This window comes from Paralichthys olivaceus, chromosome 7, assembly GCF_024713975.1.
Source record: "Paralichthys olivaceus isolate ysfri-2021 chromosome 7, ASM2471397v2, whole genome shotgun sequence".
NCBI lineage: Eukaryota > Metazoa > Chordata > Actinopteri > Pleuronectiformes > Paralichthyidae > Paralichthys > Paralichthys olivaceus.
Window position 1 is genome coordinate 23,390,732 of NC_091099.1, and position 13,324 is coordinate 23,404,055.

General features: G+C 39.0%; 1 pseudogene; it reads right to left on the reverse strand.

Moving 5' to 3' along the window:
* Positions 1-557: 557 nt before the first annotated feature.
* Positions 558-13,309, reverse strand: LOC109624705 (peroxisomal succinyl-coenzyme A thioesterase-like; annotated as a pseudogene).
* Positions 13,310-13,324: the final 15 nt, after the last annotated feature.

Here is a 13,324-nt window from a genome sequence, read left to right on the forward strand (position 1 = left end):
TTTAAAGTATCCTGTGTCCAAATCACACCAAAGGTTTTCTTGTGTAACCCCACTGTCAGGAATAATTTCAAAGTGGCACAGAGACATTGGATTAATCAGCTTTACCAGGGTTTAAATGAAGGTCATCAATACAGACATAAGACAATACTTACGTTTGTTTGGTATTTGATGTGAACCTGTTGGTTCAATGAGTTTTGGCATACACGTAGATACATCTCAATATTTAATTATGATAATTTATGGTGCAAATATGTTTGTGTTTATTCATATTACTTGTATATTATGGCATATTAATAATATGAATGTGCTGTAATGTTCTAAAGCATAATTTGTTTATGTTGATGTATAAATCATTTACATTGAAGAACTGCACTTCATTACACTTCCTTCTCATCAGGCAGTGTTGATATCTCAGTAACTGGGTTCAGCACTACTGCATCACAGCAACAAAACATTTAAGAAAAAAAACTTCTCTTAACAATTATGGATTGCCTCTCTGCAGCAAGTGTCAAAGTGTTGTGCAGGTTGATTTTCATTGAAATGAAGTGAAACCAATATTTAGCAGAAATATGTGATTGTAATAGGTTACACAGAGCCAGCAAAGACAAGGTTAGACTTGAAGCAGTGTTAAATCTAATACGTGGGAACCTTTGTACAGAAATACACTCCAGTTCTTTAGCAGATCTCTGTTAGAGGTGTGATGATGAGGTTGTTGCAGGGTTATTGTTTCCGTACAGATTCTCCCGCAGGAAGTGTAGTATCTTCCTCCAGGCATCTTCCTGAGCATGACAATGAGACACCATCTCTCCACCCCACAAGATCATTGCTGCAAAGACAACAAGCAACAGACACAGTCAGCTGGTAGAAATCATCCACAGCCGTGGTGGTGGTGGAGGGGTTAACTTCACTATGCATCATAGACTGTTGCACACAAACAATAAAAAGTGGAGGGATATTACAGAACTGTTTAAGGAGGACTCACTAATGACAGATTCATTCTTGAGTAGACTCTGGAGCATAACCACAGATCAAGCAAACAGGGAAGTTGAAAACAGGTACTGCACTAGTAGAACTAAATGGAAGGAGCAAGGATGGTCTGTACTTTGATTCATTATATTGAATGAGCCAGCATTAGTAAGTCGTGAGATGGTGAGAGTTTGGTCTACAGAGGATTTTTGACATTTCAACCTAAAATTTTTAAATGTTAATCTTGGCATCACTTTTATAAAGACCATATGACTTTGGGTTTATTAACTCTAAACACTTATTACAGAATCAGGACATTTTCATTATTGATCTATTGCAAACTCCTGTTTGCCAAGCTTGTTCTCTGCCAACATTACAGATATAACCATAAGAATCTCAACTTAAAATTGAAATCCTGATTTCATTGCTCCAATAAAGTATACAATACAGCACTAGATCATATTAGGTTTTATTAGTTACTAATCCACATAAGAAAAAATGCCATCTAAAAGTCAAGTCGAGTATTAGAGATCTTTATGTAGTTGGATTGCTTATTGGGACTATCCCAACAAGTCAGCTGAATCGATGGATTAGTGGACAATAAACATAATCCATTGATTAAATCTTTTCCATCCTGGGCAACCCCCACCATACGACGGTGGAAGGGTTTGGGTTTCTCCTGGGAACCTAGGGCAAATTAGACCAATTGAAGTGGCCAGGCTAAGAGTGATTCATAGTAACTTATGAAACAGTCAGTCAGAAACAGTTAATAATTGCTGTGGGATCTAGCTGGAGCAACCTTCTGGTGTCTGGGCCACAAAGGGACCTGGTCAGGCTCTGTCTGAAACTTCAACATGGAATCATTATCATGTGGGACCATGTGGCAAAGGCATGTGGATTGTATGGTGAGGCCAGGCAGTAGGTAAGGCCAGTCTGGGTATGCTAAGCCCAGGAATCACAGTGCTAGGGGTGTGTAGTGCCACATCACAGCCATAGATATATTTGGCTTCACTTCTACATATAGCACAGGCTTTAGAACCACAACCAGAGAGCGGCTGAACTCTCCATGTTGGAGACCCTGGTGGGTTCCCCCTGGGAAATAGTTCTATGGGGGGAGATCTGCAGCCAAATGTCTTGGAGAGGAGCTGAGCTGTCAACAGCTGCTTACTGCAGAGCTGCTCACTACTCCACATTAATAGAGGAAAATAAAAACAACCCCAGGTTTCTCTTCAGCAGTGTGGCCAGGCTGACAGAGAGTCACACCTCCATCGAACCCATGACCTTCTTTAATGATAAGATTCTAACTATTAGAAATAAAATCTACAATCTCCTGCCCTCAGTTGACACTAATACACCATCAAGCACAGAAATCTCAGAAACAGCTGAGAATCCTTCCAATTACTTTAACAGCTTCTCTCTGATCACCCTTGATCAGCTGACCACAACAATCTCATCTTCTAAACCCACAATCTGTATCTTAGATCCCATTCCTACAAAATTACTTAAAGAAATTCTGCCCCTAAGTAATATTACTTTACTGAATATAATCAATCTATCGTTATCATCAGGATATGTACCACATTCCTTTAAGATAATCAAACCCCTTCTAAAAAAACACACCCTGGACCTGGAGGTTTTAGCCAACTACAGACCATTATCCAACCTCCACTTCCTGTCTAAAATCCTCGAGAAGGTTGTAGCCAATCAGCTGTGTGAGTTCCTCCAGGAAAGTAATGTATATGAAGACTTTCAGTCAGGGTTTAGAGCTCATCACAGCAGACAGCCTTGGCAAAAGTCACAGTTAATTGGTATGAAAAGAATCGCCCTAAAGTGGCCTAACATTTTCTCAGCTCGATTCCAATTTGTGCAAATTAATGATGAGCCATCTGTGCACACCAAAGTAAACCACGGTGTTCCATAGGGTTCTGTGCTAGGCCCAATTTTATTCTCATTATATATGCTTCCACTGAGAAACATTATCAGCACACACTGTAAATTTCCACTGCTATGTGGATGACAACCAGTTATACTTATCAAGCATGTCTCAAGGTCATAAAAACCTGGCCCACAATTTTCTCTTATTATACTCAGATAAAACAGAGGTTCTAATACTTGGCCCTAAACACTGTAGAGATACATTATGAATGGCTCTCACTCACACACAACTAATTTCTAGGACCGCCTTCTTTCACTTAAGTAACATCTAGCTCACGCCTTTGTCACATCCAGACTTGATTATTATAATTCCTTATTATCAGGCTCCAGCAGTAAGTCATTTACAACTCTGCAGGTTGGCGGCAGTGGATCGTGATGATGGATTATAATGGTGTATCCCAATCGTGGTGGCTGATAAACAATATGTCTACTCAGATACTCTACCATTACTGCCAATAATTCCTCAATAATAATTCCTGCGATTCAGGAAAGCAGGGCTTGTGTTTAGTCAGTTAGATGCTGACCTCCATTGTGTGGCAGTGGAAATAGTATTTTGAGGATTTCCTGAACCTGTCCTGTATTCTGTGGATGAGCCAAAATCTGAAGACTTTAGGGAAACCTCACCTCATGGGGATGAGATCACACTGCTCAGACTCCTCATGAAAGTCTAGTCCAGGGCCCTGGAAATAACTGATTCTTGAACCTTGGATTGAGGGGGAGCAGACTGGGGTGCTGCCGGGGTCATGGCAGTATGACTGTCTTCGTGATGACTGTTGTGGGCTTGGAGAAGGGATATTTGTGTGTTCTCTGTGGGATCCTGTGGGGAGCACACTGGGAATACAGGGCTCTGGTACTTTGAATTTCAAGCAATCCAATCGAGAGCTGTCAGCATCCTCGGCACAAATTCAAAAACATTCCCTTTGCATGGTGTGGTGGTGAGGAGAGTGTCCAGTTTGGGAAGTTTGGGAGCAGTACTTATTACTTATTTTTCCACCATCACATTTTGCCTTTAAAGAATGAAGTCACCTGATTCACACAGTTGACGGAGGCTGAAGTCCTGAGTCCTTGAGCATATCCATAAATCAACTCTGACTTTCGCAGTGTTTACACCTTCCAAGTTGAAAGATTAACTTACACATCTCCCTTGTGACAAGCAATCTGAAAATGCTGGTTCGGGTGTGGGGTGTGTATGGAGGTTCGATCAGGTGACCGGTGTTCTGGTACAACAGTGTGGTCAGCAGGTGGCTGTTCCCCGCCTGCTCCATCATCTCCTGAATCTGGGAAAAAGTGAAACGTGTTAATGTGTAACTGAATCATTCTAACCCTCACCCGTCACTTTACTTCAAGTTAGGCAAAAAGCAGTCGTGCAAAACATCACCTTTTAAAGCACACTTAATTCCAGGGGAATGAATGTGGTGTTCTGTTAACATGTGTGTGTAGCTGCTCTCTGACATGCACTGATCTTTGGAGATTCTCCGCACTTTCTCCTGAAGAGGTGCATGCGTGAACGCAAATGTGTGAGTGACAGACTCCGGATTATCTTCAGACTTTCTCCGCCTGGCCCCCTAGTGTGAAGTCACTTCCTGTCTCTACCTGCAACAGAATTTGTTGCAGTTGTTAATGCGTCCGTGCAGAGAACCTCCCACTGCATTGTGCATGTGTGAAAGGGCGACAGGTCATGTCTGAAAACAGCTTGTATGTGATAAAACTACCCTCTGTAATGCACATTTTCCATGAAATAATAAGTACAGTCATGAAGAAGTCACAGAAAAGTAAGAAAATGACACCGTTCATGTATAAAGTTCAAATATGCATTTTTCCAGAACTATAAACACAACTTTTATTTAGATTGAAAAACAATTGATGATCAGATGGTAGAATAATGTTGAAAATGACGTCATAGTTAAGAAATGCATGATCTGTTCAATTGTTTTATGGTATAAATGACATCATAATTATATCATTATGGTATGGCATTATTACAATATAAAAAAACAATATCTTTGTGGTTTCTTCAACGGTCATCCAAAACATATAAATTAGTTAACAGGGGGAGAAATGAATATTCAAGCAATTAAAATTCCACAATAGGACAACCCTATCTCCTGAGGAACATTGTGTACCACTGGTTCCTAACTGCTATAGACCTTGGACGTTGTGGATAAATTATTTGCTGTATCTCATGCTTTAGTTGGCAGAACATTAGCTATGATTCCACCCAAATGTTACAAAATGTAATCTGAATTTCTATTTGCATATTTTAAGCCTTTAATTACATAATCACCTTCTTATCATTCTATTAAAAATACAACAAGAATTAGAGGACTCCAACTAATCCACACTTTTCATTTGTTATTGGACATGGCAGCTGCAGCCAAATAAGTGACAAGAAAAACTGGACATATTGCTTTAGCTCGCAGATCTGCATTGGCTAACAGTGTCTTTAAACTATAGTTGTCTATATAGAGGTCTATATTTGCATCCTTGATTTGCTCCCACTCTATTAACCGTCAGCTGGAAAATGTTTACAGAGGATCGAGTTAGATGTTAACCTGTTATTACATTTTTTGTTTTTTTCAATTGAATGTACAAATTAAAAATGTACATAAAACTAGTGGATGGAAATGTACTACAGAAAACACCCCCAACAACTATAGCTATGTCATCCTTCATACATTTTTATTCTTGCTGTGACTCTGTAACCCCAACCCTAACCCTAACAATTACAATTCATCTTAACTTCTTACATTTTCCGTTGACTTTCTACCCAACCTAAAATGTCTGGAGCTAACTTGTAATTAGCACAAGATGCCGTCATGTCAGTCAACTCACATCCATCGCAGACTCGTAGGCTGGCCAGTTCTGATCATCCTCACCAACAACCAGCAACAGAGGACACTGGAGTCGTCCCACCTGCTCAGAGGCAAACACCAGCAACAATCACCCAAGGGACATTTATCCACATTATAGTGAATATTATTATTTTGCATTGTAGTTACATATTATTGCATGTGCAATAAGGTGCTTAGTGTTCTGCATGTGTTGTTAAGATTCCAGCATTAAAAAAACAATAAATAGTGCCCTTCTCCTGTGTTTTTATTTATAACTTATTTGTGTAAATAGGCAACTCCACAATGTTTTCTATGGATTTTTGTGATCAGTGTATGTTTAGTGGTGGGGAACTGTTGAGATAATTTGACAATTCATGAATACAAACAACCCAACAAAGAACAAAGGATAAAAATGTAAATATAAAAAATATCCTTGATATAAAAAAGGATGAATGAATCTGATTTACTGGATGTAGGCTGCAGATGTGAGACTTCCATATCTTTGAGCCTCTTTTTTAAAGCCCCCTTTGCCAAACAACAACCCCGAGCTTGTAACCTACACTGAAAATGGTAACTTGTGATGAAGATTTGGGTTGCGCAATACAGTTGACATAGGTCTTTCATTGTTTTTGTGGATTTTTCTTTGAGGGTATAAACCATTTGAATGATAATGATGGTCTCTGCAGATGGAAATGTCCCAAACTAATTTCACACCATTTTGCATGGTTCACGGTGCTGTGGAGATAATGTAGATTTGGGTATGTAGAACTTGTGTCTACTCAAAAACTGTCGTGATTTTACTGATACTAATAATAACAATAATAATAAACTCAGACTTTGTACAGCATTTTTCATACAAGAAATGCAGCTCAAAGAGATTGATTAATAGTGCTTCATAAGAAATGAATTGCTTGTAAGATAATGTTAAAGTGACTTTGATATTAGTCAGTTAAATTAACTTAATTAGTGCAAAACCAGTAATAATGTATTTGAGATGAAGCATTATAATAATTTACTTTTTTTTACACTTACATCCACTTTGAGTGAGGGGTCAGTGGGGATGGGCAATAGCAGATCACGGGAAATCATCTGGTTCTCCTCGTTGAAGCGAATGTTTGAAGCATTTCTGGTCGGACACAAACCAAAGACAATGTTTTATCTAATATTGTCAATGAGGCAGTAAATAAGCATATTAATACTTTTCTTGTTGGTTAATACTCCAAGCAAGGCATATATATTCAATACAGTCCAGACCATCCAGACAGGTCTGGAACATGCATGACAGGGTGGGTACCTCAATTTGAAATAAAAGAATGCATAGTATGATAATGGATGGATTACCAAGTCTCAGCTATGATACAGCTCCACTTTAATAAATAAGTAATTTTTTGGGAGGAAGTAAAGTAAAAAGAAAAATGTACATGACAGCACAGGCAATGTTCTCCAGGTTGTTTTTTTTTCTTCGTAAAACATCACGACTCAATCAACAACACTGTGGAGGATTATCCAAGAGAAAAACCCTGGTGTATCTCACAAAGAAGAAATGTATGGCTATTGTTCAAAAACGTACAGTTCTATATCCTAAGAAAACTCAAATCTACATCGAACAAAATGATGGGTGTGTGTGTGTGTGCATAACAGAATAACATACTTGCTCCAGTAACCAAAGATGTCTGCCATAGATCCATCTGCAGGCTGCACATGACTCCCACTAATACACACTGCACACCTGAGCTAAGAAATCACACACACAGACAGAAGTCTCCCACTGTAAATCTGAAAAACAGTTAATTAATATAATTAACTGGATAATTGTCAAAGATCGAGTTGACGAGAGTCAAAATGGTTTGGTTGTCTATCAGAGTTAATGTTTAAACCAGTTTTATTTGAGTTCATAAAGAAAACATTTAAAGTTATAGGTTATAGGTAAGAAATAGGTTCACATGACAACCAACACAAGCAAGATTATTGTTACAACCATACTATAAGTGTAAAAATGTTTGTATACCAGGGGAATCCTACACCATACTGTCATATCCAATGACTCAGCCTTTTGTAGGAGGCTGTGTCTTGTCGTACTGGTTCATTGTTTTTCTCCCACACTCACATACTTGGTTTAAAGTGTTGATTTCCTATGTGGTTGGCACTGTCTCTTTTATTTGAGTTCATAAAGAAAACATTTAAAGTTTTATGACAATGCACCAATAAAAATGAATTAAAACTTTACAAGTTCTTCAGTTTCAGTTGAATAGTTGTCTTACCTTTATGACTTTGGAATAAACTGCCATTTTTAGGGTAACACTGCTGCCCAGGGAAAAACCCAACATGGCGATCCTGCTGCCAAGCACCCGAGGATGCTGCTGCAGGACCCTATAGGCCGTCTACAGCAGAAACAAACATTAAACTGTTCAATGGCACATCTTAGGTACCAAGGCACCCCACTGCTCAAAACGTCTAATGCTTCTAAAAATAGTCCTCAAAACCTTGATTTGCTACTTTTTTCTGACACATTTAGCTAGAATATGTTTTTTTTGAGAAGCTGTGAATTCAATCATTCATACACACCCAATAATATTTTGAGTGCATACGATAACTTGAGAGATTAAACTACTGCTCTGTGTCTGCTGGATGTGCAAGTCTGGAAACTAGTTTTATTTTAAACCAAGTTACTTATTGTCTTCTAGAATCAGTATCTTCAGGTCAAGTTGCTCTCTATTTAACTTCTTGGATAACCATTACCTGGATGATGCAATTCAGACATTTCACTTAACATTTTGGGATGAATCACCTCAGACTGGTAGGGGGTTTATGAAAAACTGAGAACCAAAGAAGTGAGTGGTCAAATGTCTTTAAATGTCAAATCCAGGTTCCCTTGATTCAAACCCTCTTCAAAAACCATCAATGATAAACTTGACACATATTACTGATATGTACAGTATGTGTGTACTTTATACTACTTATAAATACTACTTTTTGGGATTGGATTTTACCTCAAAATACTAATTGTCCACCATCTTTCCTGTTTCCTGGGGGATTTTCAGGTAGTCAAGGGCCAGGCAGGCAAAGCCATGGGAGGCCATCAGAGCTGCACGGCACTCTACCAACAACCCTCCACCACCCCACAGGTCAAGGATGCCGGGGAAAGGTCCAGGTCCTAGATTAGATTTAGATTGTGTCATCTATCGTTGACATCATTCACCTCCATTTCCCTTTGAAGGCTCCATATTGCTACAGCCAAACTTTCATGTGGGTTGCTTGTCTACCTTGAATATTGTATTGACTCATTTGCCAGATTTATACCTGACTAAAGAATCTTTGTGGAAACAATCATGGTTTATCAAATGTCTGCAGGTTACAGGTAGTTGGGTTCAGCAGTTTTCAGTGGCAGAATTTGTGTTTGGGTTAGGGCTCGGTGTTCAAAACAAAACCCAGCGGTAACCTCCCCCAACCCACGTTGATACATGTATTTGTATTGGCCTTGATAGCAACATGTATGGTTATGGATGACAATGGCAGTTTTAGCCTGTTGGTCAATCAGTATGGTTCAGTCAAGAATATCTTGATGTCAGTGGTGGCAAGAGGATGAACCATTATGATTTTGGTGACCTCCAAATCTTTCTTTTCTTTTATTCTGTGACATAATCATCTACTTCATGGTGAACAATTCAGCAGCAGAGCTTTTGGGACAAATGGCATCTTCACCCAACTAGTTAATGTCTAGGAAGATGTTGTTATGACCGAATAGTATAGAGAGGTTAATGCAGTTAAGGCTAGTGACTTCAGTAGAGAAGTGAATATAAATGTATGCCTATCCACCACCTCCCACCATAGCCCAGGTACCTTCAATGATCCTCACACTGTCAAAGGTTGTGCCAAAATGTTCAGCCCCCGACCCCAAAAAGTAAGTTGGCAGAGACTTGTGTTGAGTTGGTTGAAGCATAGAATGACTACTGATGTCCACTAGATTACAGCAAAACAATCCTAATGCACATGGTACAATGTCTCCTGTGGTGTTGTAAGTTGACCTGCTGCAACTGATGATGATGCTAACCTATTCATCAGCTAAGGCTAACATGGGGACAAAAAAGAAAAGCAGGTTGATGACAATTTTAACTTTTGTTTTATATTTAACTATTATTTATTTGTTATTTATCTATTATAGCTAAGACATTTTATTTAATTTCTGGAAATCATCTTACAACTACCTGGGGGCAAGAAAATAGTTCCAGTGAGTCCACACTCTGTAACTGGGATCCGGCAGACACCTGGTGCCATGTACCAGCGCTCCACCAACACAATGCCCAATGGTACCTGATCCATGAACCCTTCAGTCTGCTGCCCCTGGTACACTGAGATGACAACCTCCATGGGAGTCTGGACGTTCATCTTTCTCAGTCTGAGGGTTGATGGGAAACAGTTAACTCGGATACTAAAAACTGATCATATAGATCAGTGCTGGTCATTTTGAACAGCTCCAGCCTTGGCCTACCTGAGTCCAGGTTTGCTGCCTGGAACTGGTTGTAGGCTCCACAGTAGACCCATAGGTTCAACCCCAGAATATGTCCCACCAAGACTTGGATCCTCTGAAACTGTGAATCATATACTTTATATTATATTTTTGTAGAATTAAATCAAGGTTTTTAATCTGTACTTCCAAGGTTGTCGAATTTAAATTTTCAAACGTAAACATCTTTCTCAAATACAGATTTGGCATATGGAGATATTGAATAACAAAACTACAACTGGTATTAAATATGCTTTGAAATTAAATGTTTGAACATTTTAACCCTTTATATATATATATATATATATATATATATATATATATATATATATATTATGAAATTTTGCGATATACATTTCCCATCATTTCATGGTCTTAACTATTCTGTTTTACACTACTTTGTTATATGTTTACATTTCAAACAAGAATTAAACTCAGTAGAGTGCATTCCTTGTCAAAGATGGATCATGTTTCAACACATTGCACACATTCATAGACAGTTAAAAAAATTACAAATAAAAATTTTATAAATAAATAAGCAAAGAGACTGTCATTGCAATTCAAGAAACAAAAAGGATATGAACAAAACACACACAAATGAAAAGCATTAAGATACTTAATGCTAAGTTACCTAAATATGCCAGATTCCTTTTCGTCATTGCTGGGAAAATTGGGAAAAATGTCCCATCTCACAAAGTGGAAGTAACATAGTGAAGAAAGTGATGATAGACCCATCTCCCAGTTTTGTGCAATCACGCTTACAATCAAACTAACTGACATACAGACCAACAAACAAACAGGAGTGAAAATATAACCTCCTTGGTGAAGGAAACAATATGATTATATAAAACATTAAAATGATAAATTATTATTAAAATTTTCTTTGAAAAAAAGATACATTTAAAGATATTTTTATACAAACCGTTCACAGTCCCAGTGGCATTTGCTGTGTAGTGAGCCCATCCATGAGCCCTCTGGATGGCTGGACCGACATGTTCACACAACATTGTTTCTGTTCCATCCTTAACTTTACTCAACTGACTTAACAACAGCCTTATCAGCTGCCAACTCCAGAAATATAGAGCAGACTAAGGTGCAGAAAGGCCACTTAATTGCCCATATAGTCCCTGTCCAATGAGTTTTATGCACCCTCAAGATTTAAGAGTAACTGAACTACAGGCCAAAATGATTCAAACCTGCTTCATGGTTGAATGGTGGTGGTATGAGGTGTTCTTTTTTGTTCCTGGCTCCATGCCCAAAAAAATAATGTCAAAGGATCCTGGAGTACACCTAAGCATCCCTGTGGCTTAGTGAGATCATCAAGACAGCATTTCAAGGAGGTGTTCCCAAGCTGCCGGGTTGGTTTTAGTTAAGATGTTTGATGTGGTATTGAGATGGAAATAGGTTCACATGACAACCAACACAAGCAAGATTATTGTTACAACCATACTATAAGTGTAAAAATGTTTGTATACCAGGGGAATCCTACACCATACTGTCATATCCAATGACTCAGCCTTTTGTAGGAGGCTGTGTCTTGTCGTACTGGTTCATGGTTTTTCTCCCACACTCACATACTTGGTTTAAAGTGTTGATTTCCTATGTGGTTGGCACTGTCTCTCCCTCTTTAGGATACTTTGTCATGGCACCATTTATATCTTCCTTGGGTGAGTGCTGTTTTAAAGCCAAATCGGATGCACACACAGTTGGGAGAATGCCATACTACTCAGAGGTGGAAGGAGGTGCAGAAAGGTTCCAGTTTCCAGAGATCTGTCCATGGGCCCATGTGCCTCCTCTTGAGCGGTCCTACTTTGTCAGGGATCTGTTGCATGCTAGCTCCACAGCCCTAGATCTTTACTTTCCTCAGTGGTTGGTTGGTTTCTGGGGCGACTTTGGGTCGTGCCCAGCACAGGCAATAGCTGCCACCTGGTTACACCCTAACTTTGGTGTAATCAGCAGTTTGGCAGGGAGCCTGTGTCCTTCGTGAAAGATTAGAAAAAGACTGTGGTGTGTTAATTGTAACTCACAGCCCCCAAAAGGAGGGGGTGTTTTTCCGGGGTGGCTTCGGGCTGCATTCGACACAGAGGGACCCACCTACAACCAGGTTTAAACTATGTTCTTACAATGACAATAAAGCATCTATCCATCTAATATGATCTTACCTATTTGGTTGACCCAAGTTGCATCCATTTGTGTTCCCCATTCTGAGCCAATGCACTCATTTCCCAATAGTGATCCAACTAAGACCCACATAGGCAATCCACCTGGGTTTGTTAATGTGGGACCTACCTGGTTGTCCCAGGTGGGCTGCAGATAAGGTTCCCCTTTGGACCGATACCTTTGCACCCTTTAGCTCAAGCATAACTCATCTAGGCCCCACATACAGATGATGACTGGGTAACCCCAGCACAGTGACATACAGTAAATTAACACACTAACACACTTTTCACAGGTCCCCAATTAAATATGTTTCTTCCAGCACATCTACTTATGTGCATCATTGACTAGCATTTAGAGTCACCTCTGAGTGTAACAGTTTTGATTAATTAAAATTAATCTTCCTTGCTCTTATTGTTGAGAACAAAAATTAACTCATACAAATTTTACAACAATCTACGGAAGCCCTAAAGAGTCATACACACATACATTTTATTCCACCTGTTTTCCCGTGATAATGAGATAATTTTCCTCCGTTTTCCCGTGATAACGAGATAATTAATTTGAGATCTCGAGAAAACAAAACGTATTAAATCATTGCAGGAAACATCATTTAGTGTAGCAATGCCAGAGGAGCAGGAGAATACAGATCACCGCATCACTTCAATCAATATCTCTTCAATCAAGGCCTGACACAGGCTGAAATAGCTTTATGCCTTGCTATAGATAATGTACACATTAGTGTGCGTCACCTGAAAAGACTACGGAAGCCGAGAACGGCCATTTTTTTTTATTATCTCGTTATCTCGATATAACAAAGATCGTTTTCTCATGATAACGAGATATTTTTCTCATTATCACGGGAAAACGGGTGGAATTAAATGTATGTATGTATGACCCTTTAGGGCTTCCGTAACAATCATGACAAAAG